This window comes from Anabas testudineus, chromosome 18, assembly GCF_900324465.2.
Source record: "Anabas testudineus chromosome 18, fAnaTes1.2, whole genome shotgun sequence".
Lineage (NCBI taxonomy): Eukaryota > Metazoa > Chordata > Actinopteri > Anabantiformes > Anabantidae > Anabas > Anabas testudineus.
In genome coordinates this window covers 7067500-7080938 of record NC_046627.1, presented here as the reverse complement: position 1 = coordinate 7080938, position 13439 = coordinate 7067500, and the positions used below count along the sequence as shown (strand labels likewise).

The following is a 13439-nucleotide window of genomic DNA, read 5'->3' as shown; positions in this document are numbered from 1 at the left end:
TTCAGCCATTTTCATGCCTTGTTCCCAGCCTTGCTTCCCTGCCCATGTTATACCTTGGACCTCGCCCTCTAGTGATTTCTTCCAGCCCTGTTCCTCAGACCTTTTCTCCTTCACTCACCAGCCCTTAGATAACGGACTTCGTACCTCAGCCAGTGTGAGTTTTTTCCTGCGTCTGTGCAGTGATTTTCTGTTGTTACTCTCTAGTTTAGGTTGTTACTTTGTTCCCCACCATGTTTCAGGTTGTTTTTTGTTGTCACTTTGTTTTTGTGTAGACCAGTTTCATGCTGTGTTCCTTTAATAACTCAATTCAATTCAATTCAATTCAATTTTATTTGTATAGCGCCAATTTACAACAGAAGTTATCTCAAGGCACTTTACAGTGTAAGGTTTAAGACCTTACAGAAAATATTTATACAAAATATTAGAGAAAACCCAACAATCCCATTTGAGCAAGCTTTAGGCAACAGTGGAGAGGAAAAACTCCCTTTAGAGGAAGAAACCTCCAGCAGAACCAGGCTCATAGTGGGCGGCCATCTGCCTCGACCGGTTGGGGTGAGTGGAAAGAGAAGAGAGAAAAGAACAGCAGGCAATAAAGACAACAACAAGCAATAAAGACAACAACAAGCATCAAGAACATTGGGCAGATGAACTGGATTCTGGAGATGTACAGCTCCAGGCCGAGGATACCTGCAGAAAAGTACAGAGAGAGGGAGACAGAGAGGAGGAAACACAACTAAAAGAGAGAGAAGACACAAAGTTAATGACATGCAATGGTGGCATTTGCATTGATACAGGAGAAAGGAGAGAGGAGAGGAGCTCAGTTTATCAGTAGAGGTCCCCCAGCAGAATAACCTATATCAGCATAACTAAGAGATGGTTCAGAGTCACCTGATCCATCTCTAACTATAAGCTTTATAAAAAAGGAAAGTTTTAAGTCTAGTCTTAAATGTAGAGACGGTGTCTGCCTCCCGAACCTGAACAGGGAGCTGGTTCCACAGGAGAGGGGCTTGGTAGCTAAAGGCTCTGCCTCCCATTCTACATTTGGAAACTCTAGGAACCACAAGTAAACCTGCAGTCTGAGAACGGAGAGTTCTGCTTGGAAGATAAGGAACTATGAGGTCTTTAAGATAAGATGGAGCCTGATTATTAAGGGATTTATAAGTTAGGAGAAGAATTTTAAATTCAATTCTGGATTTAACAGGGAGCCAATGGAGAGAAGCTAACGTTGGAGAAATATGATCTCTCTTGCTAATTCCAGTCAGAACTCTGGCTGCAGCATTTTGGATTAACTGGAGGCTCTTTAATGAGTTATTGGGACATCCTATTAATAATGAATTACAATAGTCCAGTCTGGAAGTAACAAATGCATGGACTAGTTTTTCAGCATCACTTTGGGACAGGATGCTCCTAATTTTAGCAATGTTTCTTAGGTGAAAAAAGGCAGTTCTAGAGATTTCTTTTATGTATGAAGTGAAGGAGATATCCTGATCAAAGATAACTCCGAGGTTTCTTACAGTATTACTTGAGGCCAGAACTAAGTCATCAATGGTGAGAATGTGTTTAGACATAGTGTCTCTGAGATTTTTAGGCCCAAACAGTATAACCTCTGTCTTGTCCGGATTTAAGAGAAGGAAATTGGAGGTCATCCAGGCCTTTATGTCTTTTAAGCATTCCTGAAGTTTGACTAATTGATTAGTTTCTCCTGGTTTCATAGATAAATATAGCTGGGTATCATCTGCATAACAATGGAAATTTATAGAGTGTTTCCTAATAATATTGCCTAAAGGGGACATATATAACGTGAAAAGAATCGGTCCAAGCACAGATCCCTGTGGAACTCCATAGCTGACTTTGCTGTGCATGGAAGACTCATCATTAACGTGTACAAACTGAAATCTATCCGATAGATACGATTTAAACCACTCTAGTGCTGTTCCTTTGATTCCAATGACATGTTCCAGTCTGTGTAATAAAATGTTGTGATCTATAGTGTCGAATGCAGCACTAAGATCTAACAAGACGAGTATAGAGAGTAGACCATTGTCTGATGCTAATAGAAGATCATTAGTGACCTTTACCAGTGCTGTTTCTGTACTATGATGTACTCTAAATCCTGACTGGAAATCTTCATACAAGTTATTGCTACGTAGGTGGTAGTACAATTGCTTAGAAACTATCTTTTCAAGGATTTTAGAGATAAAGGGCAGATTGGATATTGGTCTATAATTCGCTAAGACCCCTGAGTCCAGAGTAGGCTTTTTGAGTAGGGGCTTGACTACAGCAACCTTAAAAGCCTGTGGTACGTAGCCTATTTGTAAAGACAGATTGATCTGATCTAATATGGACGTGCTGATCAAAGGTAAGACATCCTTGAGGAGTCTAGTTGGGATGGGATCTAAGACACATGTTGATGGTTTAGAGGAATTAATTACTGAAATTAATTCAGAATGATCTACAGGGAGGAAGCAGTCTAAGTACGAGCGTGGATCTAGAGTTGTTGTACAATCCATGCTATATGCAGGGATGATCTGATCAATTTTTTCTCTAATAGTTATGATTTTATTTGTAAAGAAATTCATGAAGTCATTGCTGCTGAGAGTTGAGGGAATACTAGGGTCAACCGAGCTATGACTCTTTGTCAGCCTGGCTACAGTGCTGAAAAGAAACCTAGGGTTGTTCTTATTTGCCTCTATTAATGAGGAGTAATATGAAGTTCTAGCTTTACGCAGGGCTTTTTTATATATTATTAAACTATCTTTCCAGGCTAGGCAATATTCATCTAAATTGGTGGAACGCCACCTCCTTTCCAGCTTACGTGATTTCTGCTTTAAGCTACGGATTTGTGAATTGTACCATGGAACTAACTTCCTCTGACTCACTAGTTTCTTTTTCAGAGGAGCAACAGTATCAAGTATTGTTCCAAGTGAAGCACCAGTACTATTAACAAGATAGTCCAATTGTGCTGGAGTAACATTGAAATAACTGCCTTCCTCTGTGTTGGTACATGGCTCTGAAATAAAAGATGGAATCAGTTCCTTAAATTTGTCAACAGCATTTTCACATAAACATCTACTGTAGTGAATCTTATCTGTAGGTTTAGTAAAGTCTGGTACTGTAAATTCAAATGTAATTAAGAAATGGTCAGATAAAAGAGGGTTTTGGGGAAAAACTATTAACTGATTAACTTCCACACCGTATGTCAGAATAAGATCAAGGGTGTGATTAAAACAGTGAGTGGGTTTATTTACATTTTGGGTAAAACCAATGGAGTCTAATAGTGAATTAAATGCAGTGTTGAGGCAGTTATCATCAACATCTACATGGATATTAAAGTCACCCACTATAATGACTTTATCTGCACTAAGAACTAAATCAGATAGAAACTCTGAGAATTCAGTTAAAAACTCAGAGTAAGGGACAGGAGGACGGTACACAATAACAAACAGGACTGGTTTTTGATTTTTCCAGTTAGGATCAGAGAGGCTAAGAGTGAGGCTCTCAAATGAATTAAAACTATGTTTAGGTCTGGGGTTGATTAACAAACTTGAGTGGAAGATTGCTGCTACTCCTCCACCCCGACCTGTGCTTCTAGGAACATGATAATTAACATGACTTGAGGGGGTCGACTCATTCAGAGAGACATATTCATCCTGCTGCAGCCAGGTTTCAGTAAGACAGAATAAGTCTATTTGATGGTCAGTTATCAAATCATTTACTAACAGGGATTTAGACGAGAGAGATCTGATATTTAACAGTCCACATTTGATTGTTTTCTTGTTATTTTGTTCTAAGAGAGGAGTCGTCTTTATTTTTATTAGGTTTTTATGAATTACTCCTCTTGTGTTAGTTTTAGATATAAATAATTTAGGTACTCTGGGAGCAGACACTGTCTCTATAGGGTTATAAACTCCCTCTAGTCATTTTATTGTTTTCTCTGCTTTTGAGACTGTGTTATAATAAATAATTTTCTTTGCATTACTTGTGTCTCGTGACTCCATTCCCTGACAGTAATCACCTTTAATGTTGACCCTGAACTAAAAAGATACAACACAGTGAAATAAAATCAGACAGGAAAGTACAGTTATTTTATATATTGTAAAAATACTGATGAGAAACATCTGTAACATAAAACTTTTGAGATTACAAGGTTTCATGTGCTTGGGAGCAGTTATGGACATTTGAAACATCTCAAGTTATTTAAAACAGAAACATGACCTGACCTGAGAGTTTCCAGTTTACAGTGTGGATTCTCCAGTCCAGCAGACAGAAGCTTCACTCCTGAATACTGCAGTTTGTTGTTACTCAGGTCCAGTTCTCTCAGACTAGAGGACTGGGAGCTGAGAACTGAGGACAGAGCTTCACAGCTTCTCTCTGAGAGGTTACAGCCACTCAGTCTGAAAAACAGTGATGTATAAGTTGATAACATTTGTGTTAAGATAATGAAATATGTTATGTTGTAATCCAAGAAAACAAAACAAAAAAAAACATTCTGTTCTGTTGTTGAAATTCAGTAGCTGTGGATTTAATGATAAATAAATTCCACTATCTTTACACTTACACAACTTTCTTGGAGACTTTGACGACTCCCAGAACAAACAGAAGATCCTCTTCTGAAAAGTATGAAGAGTATTTAAATGGATCAAACACGTCCAGATCTTTTCCTGATGACACCAACATGAAGAGCAGAACTGACCACTGAGCAGGAGACAGTTGATCTGTGGAGAGACTTCCTGAGTCCAGGTACTGTTGGATCTCCTCCACTAGAGAACGATCATTCAATTCATTCAGACAGTGGAACAGGTTGATGCTTTTCCCTGCTGAGGGAGTCTCTTTGAACTTCATCTTGATGTACTGGACTGTTTTTTGACTGAACTTTGAGTAACTTCCTGTCTGTGTCTGAAGACCTCGTAGGAGAGTCTGATTGGTTTCCATTGAAAGACCAAGCAGAAAGCGGAGAAACAAGTCCAGGTGTCCATTTGGACTCTGGTGGAGAAGTTTTAGTTTAGGTCTAAACAGTTCGGACCCCTGAAAAGTTGACTGTTCTTCAGACAACAGATTGACTCCAGAGTTGATGAAGGTCAGATGGACATGAAGAGCAGCCAGAAACTCCTGAACACTCAGATGGACGAAGCAGAACACCTTGTCCTGGTACAGTCCTCTCTCCTCTTTAAAGATCTGTGTGAACACTCCTGAGTACACTGAGGCTGCTCTGATATCGATGTCACACTCTGTCAGGTCTGATTCATAGAAGATCAGGTTTCCTTTCTGCAGCTGCTCAAAAGCCAGTTTTCCCAGAGACTCAATCATCTTCCTGCTCTCTGGACTCCAGTGTGGATCTGTCTCAGCTCCTCCATCATACTTGATGTTCTTCAGTTTAGACTGAACCACCAGGAAGTGGATGTACATCTCAGTCAGGGTCTTGGGCAGCTCTCCTACCTCTCTGGTTTTCAACACATCCTCCAGAACTGTAGCAGTGATCCAGCAGAGGACTGGGATGTGACACATGATGTGGAGGCTTCGTGATGTCTTGATGTGGGAGATGATTCTTCTGGCCTGCTCCTCATCTCTGAACCTCTTCCTGAAGTACTCCTCCTTCTGTGGGTTGGTGAACCCTCTGACCTCTGTCACCATGTCAACACACTCAGGAGGGATCTGATTGGCTGCTGCAGGTCGTGTGGTTATCCAGAGGCGAGCAGAGGGAAGCAGGTTCCCCCTGATCAGGTTTGTCAGCAGCACATCCACTGAGGTGGACTCTGTAACATCAGTCAGGATCTGATTGTTGTGGAAGTCCAGAGGAAGTCGACACTCATCCAGACCGTCCAAGATGAACACAACCTGGAACTCTTCAAACCTGCAGATTCCTGCTTCTTTGGTTTCAGTAAAGAAGTGATGAACAAGTTCCACCAAGCTGAACTTTTTCTCTTTCAGCACATTCAGCTCTCTGAAAGTCAATGGAAATGTGAACTGTATGTCCTGGTTGGCTTTGTCTTCAGCCCAGTCCAGAGTGAACTTCTGTGTTAAGACTGTTTTCCCAATGCCAGCCACTCCCTTTGTCATCACTGTTCTGATTGGTTCCTCTCTTCCAGGTGAGCCTTTAAATATGTCTTCTTGTCTGATGGTTGTTTCTGGTCTGTCTGGTTTCCTGGATGCTGTTTCAATCTGTCTGACCTCATGTTCATCATTGACCTCTCCAGTCCCTCCCTCTGTGATGTAGAGCTCTGTGTAGATGTGGTTCAGAAGGGTTGGGTTTCCTGCTTTAGCAATCCCCTCAAACACACACTGGAACTTCTTCTTCAGATTAGATTTAAGTTCACTCTGACAAATTGCAGCATCAGTTCCTGAATGAAACCACAAAAACATGATCAATATCAGCTCTAATGAAAACACAGTTTGACAGTTTCATGACCCTAAATGATTCACATTTCAACATATTAACACTCCACATGTTCAGCTCTCAGTAAACGTCTCATTTGTCCATGATGTTAAATGTTTAGAGAAATCCTCTTACTGCTCTGCAGACAGTCAGCCAGCTCCTCCTGCTTCATTCTCCTCAGGAAGTTCAGTGTGATCTTTACAAATGCCTCTCTGCTGCTCCTCCTCTGAATTTCATCCTCACTATCCAACACCTCCTGATCCTCATTCTGACTCTCTAAGCATTGTGGGTAATCTGGACTCAGAACCTCCTGGATCTTCTTCAGCTCGTTCTTCACAAAAGTGACAATGTTCTCCTCCAGCAGCTGGAACAGAATGAGAAGTGAACATTTCATTTTACCTGGTAGAAGACAACATGTGATTCATGTGTCAGTCTGAAGACCTGCTGATCTGAACAGAGCAGCATGGACTCTGTTAGGACCTGAATGGTTGGTTAGTATTCAATCTAAGTTTTATGTAGTTCATAGTCAAAGTGTGATTGTACATGTACAGACCATAAATACAGAGTCCAGCTGTGTTGGATGCTGCTGGGCAGACTGATCCCTGTGAACCTCTGAGCTCTGCTGCTGCACTCTGAGGAGAAAATATTAATAACTAATAATAAAATAAAGTTTCAACCATATTTGCAACAATAATACTATTATTATATTAATATATAATACAATTTGCCTTGTCTTTGACATTTTATGGTTGTGTTTATGGTGTATTGTTTGATTTCATAAGTAGATGTTGAAACCTCAAGTTAACTCTTGAGGTCAGTGTCCAGTATAGTAATTTATTGTGTTGACTAAAATTGATTGATATCAGCTACAAAAAAAGAACAAAGTGAAGAATCTATGGGCAAAGCAGTTTTTATAGCTCTGTCAGCTTAAACTGTGTCATGCATTAGTGTATGGTGGACTTTTCATTTCATTAATCTGCTCCATGTTTTGAAGGTTATAGTGAATATTATGTGTTCAAATTTGCCACAGAGTTCTTTGTATATATTTCACAAAAAATAAAATAAGTAGTTGGTCTTAACATCTGGAGCAAAGTTAATTGATCAGTTTAGCCTTCTGGTTTCTTACAGGTTGTAAGATAATTAGTATCATGAACTCAAAAAGTTCATTTTCAAAGTTCTTTTTTTCTAACACAGTCGAACCAACGTCACTGAGGCTATGATGACTTCATCCTTCTTCATGAGCACATAGTTAAATAAGCACCTCTCTGAAACAGTCTGAACAAAACTGAACACTGTCACCTTCCAGAGGGAGAATCTACAGTAACTATAAAAAGTCTTCACCTCCTTGAAAGTTTTCACCCGTTTTTCTTTTCCCAGCATTGAATTTTGGTCAATCTGACTTTTTTAGGACTGTTGGATTAGACTGACTGGTCAGAACTGGATGAACCTAATAAACTGGGGAATCATGAATACAGCAGCAAAGTACTTCACATTTTTTATCTCTTTTCCCTTTTGATCGAAGAAGTTCAAAAGGAGAACAACAATTAATCTGAACCTTTTCCTCAGAATGGACTTCTACACCCAGAACTCCAGCAGATATGAGACAAAAGGCAGCAGGTCCAAAAATAAGACCCATACTGGATCAGAGAACTGAACTAATGTTTCCAGACGTTTGAAACTCCTGAACATGGACACCTCAGTCCTTTACTGACCAATCAATGTCAGATTTCAGTTTTTCCTCACCACTGTCTTATGTTCTGTTTAGAGAACATTTTAGATCCTCTCTGATTATTTGACATGTTGTTTTCTTGTTTTTCTACATTCATAAGTAGAATATGTTATGTACAGTAATGTTTTCTGCTAAATGTCTTTTCTGTCTGTTAAACTGCAGCGTGTGGTTGGTGGACGACATGCTGTCATCTGCTGCTTGACAGAGGTCATTGGAGAGAATGGAGAGGAACTTCTTACCAGGTGACCTGGTAAAGTTTGACATTAGCTTTTGATTTTCTGATGATTGTTGATTCAGCACTAATCATTTTACTGTTTTTAATGTATTTCTCCTTTTCTTTTTATTTCCAACTTCAACTTCATTTTTCACTACACTTTCAGGAGTCAGGATGTTTTGACAGGATGTCAGCAAAAAAAACTGTGAAACTATGTCGAGCAAGTCATGAAGTATTTTATCGGTGGCATCTCTGGGACATGGTCTGAGCTCAGCAGGACTAACGTTAGCTACAGTGATCAACACACAGCTCACTCCTTCATATAGATGTTGGACCTTATCAAAAACCAGTCCACTCTCTGGAAACCTGGGTCTGTGCAGCAGCAGATCTGTGCCTGTTGATTTGCACATTAACATTAACACAGGTGAAGTTGAAATGTTTCCACTGACTCTATTTCTCATTTTTAGATGAGAAGTGAATTTTAACCTGAAAGGCGTCACTGTAGGGAGCTCTACTTTTTCTAGAGTAAACATTATCTTTTTTGTTTTTTTTAAGGACTCATCCTGATAACTGAGCAGGTAGTTCAGTCCTAAATTAGTTTTAAAGTTTTTAAATTGGTTTTAACTACATGTGAAGATGTTTGTTAAATCAAATGTTCGGAGACAGATAATCCAAACACATTCTTACCTTCTATCATCAGGTTGTTTATCTTTAAAGACAATAGGTTGATCAATAGACCGGTCACTCTTCATGGAGACCCAGCTGGGTTTAGGAGAGTCTGGTCTCTGCTGCTGCATCCTGATACAAACCAACAAGTGACAAATGAAAAGTAGTTTGAAGCTGAAAACAGATGAACTGTGAGCAGACTGTCAGCAGCTGAAATGTTGGAAGCAGATAGAGAATCAGTAAGAAGACAGTGGATGAGGAACGTTCTCCTGTTCATCAACATGGAATCTGATGAAAGATGCTGTTTGATCTTAGTGGAGGAGTTGACTTATCAGTGGTTGGACTCTTTGTTCACTAAGACAGTTCATTAGTTCTTCTAAGAACTTACTGAGGAGCTGAGTGACAGATGTGACAGTGAGTGTGAATAATGATGGAGCAGTGATTAGAGTGCTGAGCTCTGACATGGAGAAGAGTCATGGACTGTTAAAGATTCTCATCTCACCTCTGAGCTTTGGTCTGGCTCTCATGGTCCCCACACAGAGTGGTTTTAGAGGGAGGGACTCCCTCCTCTCTGTCCTCACACTGATCCATGCTGCTGAATCCACATCCACATCAGCTCACACACACTTTCTACCTTCATGTGGAGAGGAAACACAAATCATTGATGTGCAGTGAAAACTGAAATCCTCCTTTCCATCATTTCTCCTGGACAAAGATCAGCTGCTCCTCCACTGATTGGCTCTTCTTTCCTCTTTCATATCAGTGTCACTTGAATGCAGTCAGACAGCAGTGGGAGGCAGAGGAAGCTGCCATCAGCTGCTCTACTTCTACCATCAGTCCACTAGATGGAGGCATGAAGCTGCAGCCCAGCACACACAGGATGATGGACCAACATTTACACTCACTGACACACAGAAGGACTGAGATCCACTGATTTGATCAGACACAATCTCTCTGTCTACAGAAAATGACTTGATCCAACAAACTACATCTGATTATTTCACAACAACTGGACTGAAGTTAGTTCAGTTCAAAGTGAACTACATGACAACAGTCAATCATCTCACTGACGTCAGAGTTTCTAACAACAGTCGCACAACTGAATGAAAACTATTGATGTCTCACTGTGGAAATACTCACTACTGCTTAAAGTACAAGTACTGCACTCTAAGTTAGACTGAAGTTAGTTCACCTTCAACTCTACTTCTACTTGATTCTATTGCTTCAAACAGTGAGAGAAGTTACAGACATTATTTCTGTGTAGACATTAGTTCAGAATTAGATCAGACTTACCAGTGTGGTCAGACCCAATATGAAGAATTCAGAAAAATGAAAGATGATTGATTTAGTAAATTCTGTCTCACTGTTCTGCTTCTTCCTCCTCAGATATCGTTCATTGTTGATACGATCATGGTCCAGAAGTGATCAGGTTTCTTTTCTCATGATGAGTTGGGAAGTTTCTTCCTCTTTCAGCTTCCAGTCACATGATTGGTTAAGTCTTCACTGGTTGGTCACATGACCTGAACTTCCTACTGCTGAGACTAATGTTAATTTGTAGAATTGCTTTAACAAGTGAGCAGAAGATTTCTGCTGTTTCTAGTGGAACAAACTAACAGTAGTTAGTGTGAACAGCATCAGAAAGAGGAAAACACAGACTAATGTCACTGACATTAACTTTACATGAAGATAATTCACTGCAGCACGACCATCAGAGGAACTGAAACTTATCTTTAAACAGGAACCAGAGATTATAGGAGGAGGATGTGGACGATTTAGTGCTGACAGCAGCTAATGTTTGACAAGAGTGAAAGAATAAACATGTAGAATGACCAACATGCAGACATGATCAGATCCCATGACTAGATCAAGATAATGTAAAAAAACAAGTAAGCAGAGCTTTAACGTTTAAAGAGAGTGGCCAAAATAGGATTGAGTTTGAGTTTTATTTATGGACAGACACTTAAAGCCATAAATATATTAAAAAATTGCTGCTGTTTGATGACAATTCAATTCAGTTTTATTTGTACAGCGCCAATTCACAACAGAGGTTATCTCAAGGCACTTTACAGTTTTTAAGGTTTAAGGCCTTACAGAGAATAATTATACAGAAAGTTATATAGAAAAACCAACAATCCCATTTGAGCAAGCTTTAGGCAACAAGGGAGAGGAAAAACTCAATTTAGAGGAAGAAACCTCCAGCAAAACATGACTCAGGGTGGGTGGCCATCTACCTTGACCAGTTGGGGTGAGTGGAAAGAGAAGAAAGAACAGAACAACAGGCAATAAAAACAATAACTAAATATTGTATTTTCAACTGAACTAAATCCACAGTCAGGGCTGAGGGGAACAGACTCATTATTCTGTGGGAATATGTCCCGAAGATGAAGAGACAACAAATCAAACATGTTGAGTGTGTGACGCCTGTCTAGAGGGTAGGAGCTCAACATACGAGGGAAGAAAAGGCTGTTTCCTCCCTGGTCCACAAACCAAAGTCTTACCACCAAGTCTGGAACCAAGTCAACAACTTATTCCTGGATAGATACTAGATAAGTACAGCAGGTTACTGAGAAATGACCTCATATTGGTGTTTTCATAGGTTTGGAGCTGCCTTTAAGAACACCATTTCCCATGAGCCCTAGCTGTTTGTGGATTAAATGTCACAGCTCGTTAGAAGGGGCCGTCATAATGTTTTAACAAGAAGACAGAATTCAATTCAGTTAAACTGAACTGCATATAGCAGCAAATCACAGCAGAACTCATCTCAAGGTACTTTACAGTGTACGACACTTTACAAAATACAACAATCAACTATAGAGAATGATAGAAAAACCCAACAATCCCATCTGAGCAGCACTAGGAGACAGTGGAGAGGAACAACTCCCTTTAACTGAAGAAACGTTCAGCAGAACCAGGCTCAGGGTGGGCGGCCATCTGTGGAGGATTAAAGGCAGTTTCCCCACAAACCTGCAGAGTGGGACTTGAACTTTGACCTCTCATCAGTTTAAATCATGGAGTTAACATTAGTTAGTGACGTCTTGTCTGAGCCACTATTTGATATTTGAACCAACAACAGCGACGATCAGCAGTGAAGCTGCTGTTCAGATGTTTTCTACACTGAGTTCTGTGAACAACACAGATCATTTGGCTGCTTGGTGGAAACATACAACTACAGTTTGGTAATTCTGGTTTCTGAGCTCCACCTGTAAAACTTCTGATCTGTAGAAATGCTGACCTGTATTGTTTCCTCTGCAATAGACCCTCACTGGCCACCGAGTGCACGTATTCACCTTCAGACAGCAGGATCAGTAAACAGAGCTTATGGCTAAAACGATGTCGGCCCCTTCCCTATTTGACCAGTGACGACATGTTTAGCTGCATGTTATCATTTAACCGCTGGCTGTCTAAGTGGTGTCCCAAAAACATCGTGGGCAACATAGACAATTGGAAAACGTTTTGGAGAAAACCTGATTGGAAGAGACGGCATCCATCCCACTTTAATTGACCATCAAATAGACTTATTCTGTCTTACTGAAACCTGGCTGCAGCAGGATGAATATGTCTCTCTGAATGAGTCGACCCCCTCAAGTCATGTTAATTATCATGTTCCTAGAAACACAGGTCGGGGTGGAGGAGTAGCAGCAATCTTCCACTCAAGTTTGTTAATCAACCCCAGACCTAGACATAGTTTTAATTCATTTGAGAGCCTCACTCTTGGCCTCTCTGATCCTAACTGGAAAAATCAAAAAACAGTCCTGTTTGTTATTGTGTACCGTCCTCCTGTCCCTTACTCTGAGTTTTTAACTGAATTCTCAGAGTTTCTATCTGATTTAGTTCTTAGTGCAGATAAAGTCATTATAGTGGGTGACTTTAATATCCATGTAGATGTTGATGATAACTGCCTCAACACTGCATTTAATTCACAATAAACCCACTCATAGTTTCAACCACACCCTTGATCTTATTCTGACATACACTGTGGAAATTGATACCAAATTACCTTTGAATTTACAGTACCAGACTTTACTAAACCTACAGATAAGATTCACTACAGTAGATGTTTATGTGAAAATGCTGTCGACAAATTTAAGGAACTAATTCCAACTTTTATTTCAGAGCCATGTACTAACACAGAGGAAGGCAGTTAAATCAACGTTACTCCAGCACAAGTGGACTATCTTGTTAATAGTACTGGTGCTTCACTTGGAACAATACTTGATACTGTTGCTCCTCTGAAAAAGAAACTAGTGAGTCAGAGGAAGTTAACTCCATGGTGCAATTCACAAATCCGTAGCTTAAAGCAGAAATCACGTAAGTTGGAAAGGAGGTGGCGTTCCACCAATTTAGATGAATATTGCCTAGCCTGGAAAGATAGTTTAATAATATATAAAAAAGCCCTGCGTAAAGCTAGAACTTCATATTACTCCTCATTAATGGAGAAAATAAGAACAACCCTAGGT

At 40.0% G+C, this 13439-nt stretch overlaps 1 protein-coding gene and 1 long non-coding RNA gene across 2 annotated transcripts in view; both read right to left on the bottom strand.

Annotated features, from left to right (window-relative positions):
• LOC113168720 (NLR family CARD domain-containing protein 3-like) overlaps positions 1–13439 on the bottom strand; it is a 434580-nt gene that overhangs the window by 67090 nt on the left and 354051 nt on the right. The window lies entirely within an intron of this gene.
• On the bottom strand, positions 6963–9524 carry LOC117153079. Its single transcript, XR_004463508.1, has 3 exons — positions 9485–9524; positions 9004–9114; positions 6963–7005 (listed from the first exon to the last, which is right to left on the bottom strand). It is a non-coding gene; the product is annotated as an uncharacterized LOC117153079 (long non-coding RNA).